Genomic DNA, 1,520 nt, shown 5'->3' with positions numbered 1-1,520 from the left:
GTTGTTGTTCGTATTGGCCAAATCAAACCCACTGCTGTCGAATGGATTCCAACTCATAGCAACCCCATAGGGTTTCCAAGGCTGTAAATATTTATGCCACATCTTTTTCCCACCGAGCTGCTGGTGGTTTCGAACCACTGACCTTTTGGTTAGCAGTTGAGTGCTTTAACCACTGTGCAACCAGGGCTCCTTATTTGTGTTGGCAAACCTTATAAAAAATAAAGATAAATAACTATCTGGCTGTATTGTTTTAGGATTAGAAATAATATATAAGAAAGCACTTACCACATGTCTTGGAACATGTCTCTTCTAACCTCTTGTCAAATAGATTCTGAGTGTAGGCCTTACGTGTTGCTATCAATTTTTATTATCAATGAGTAGATTCAGATTCACTTAACAGCTATTGAACTTGTATGGTGTGCTAGCATTGTGCTAAGCACATCGACTTCTTTTTGGTTTGTAATGCAATTATTATTTTTTCCTTTACAGATGAGTAACTGAAGTTTGGAGGAGTCCTTGAGTGGTGCAGTTAAATGCTCAACTAGTGGAAAGGTTGTGGTGTGATCCCATCCAGAAGCACCTCAGAAGACAAGCCCAGTGATTTGCTTCTGAAAGGTCACACCCTTGAAAACCCTAAGGAGTAGTTTTACTCTGTACGTATGGGGTCGCTATGAGTCGAAATTGGCTCGATGGCAACTAACAACAACTACTGAAGTTTGGAAGGCTAAGTAAATGCCTTTCTTTTCTTTCTTTTTTTGAGTTTTTATGGTTTTATTTAGCACAAATAAAATTTGCAAACAAGCTGTCAGCCTGTCATTGGGATTGGTGACTCTGGTGGCCAGATGGGCTGTTCTTTCCATGATGGCTTTGTAGTTCTTGGAGAATATATTGTGAGAAATCTCAGCACAGTAAGGTTTGTTGCGCATCATCAGCACTTTCAGCTCCTTGACATTGTGGACCAGCAACCTAAGGAAGCCACTGGGCCCCATGTGCTTTGTTTTCTTGTTGTTCCCATAACCAATGCTGGGCATCAAGACCTGGCTCTTAAATCTTCTCCGCACCCTGTTGTCAATACCTCTGGGCTTGCAACAGTTAGGCTTAATTTTGACATAATGGTCTAATTGGTCCTCTTTTTGACAGTTTTTGGCTTCATCAGAGGTCTGAGGTCAGCCATGATTATGGTAGGAGACAGCTGTGACTTCTGTAGGCAGCTTTGAGGAAGAGAGAGGAAGTGCCTTTCTTAATATCACTTAGTGACAGCAATGGGCCAGAGCCCAGGTACACTGCATCTAAGTCTGTAACATCTTTCAATGCTGTACTCACTGACTCTGCTTCATATTTGCTTTTCCCTGTTTTGCTTTCCAAGTTTGATTCTTTCCTTTTATATACACTTTTAGGTACAATTCAAGAAAACACACTCCAATTGATGTGCCTTATTACCTTATTTTTGTTAGTGATTTCCATTTTTTAAATAGTCAAAATAGATTTCCTTCACACAACTGGCATAAATATGCTCCCTC

At 40.3% G+C, this 1,520-nt stretch overlaps 1 pseudogene; it reads right to left on the bottom strand.

Annotated features, from left to right (window-relative positions):
* Window positions 1-503: 503 nt before the first annotated feature.
* Window positions 504-1,520, bottom strand: LOC111751308 (large ribosomal subunit protein eL32-like; annotated as a pseudogene).

This window comes from Loxodonta africana, chromosome 19, assembly GCF_030014295.1.
Source record: "Loxodonta africana isolate mLoxAfr1 chromosome 19, mLoxAfr1.hap2, whole genome shotgun sequence".
In the NCBI taxonomy this organism is placed as follows: domain Eukaryota; kingdom Metazoa; phylum Chordata; class Mammalia; order Proboscidea; family Elephantidae; genus Loxodonta; species Loxodonta africana.
This window is presented reverse-complemented; position numbering and strand designations above follow the sequence as displayed.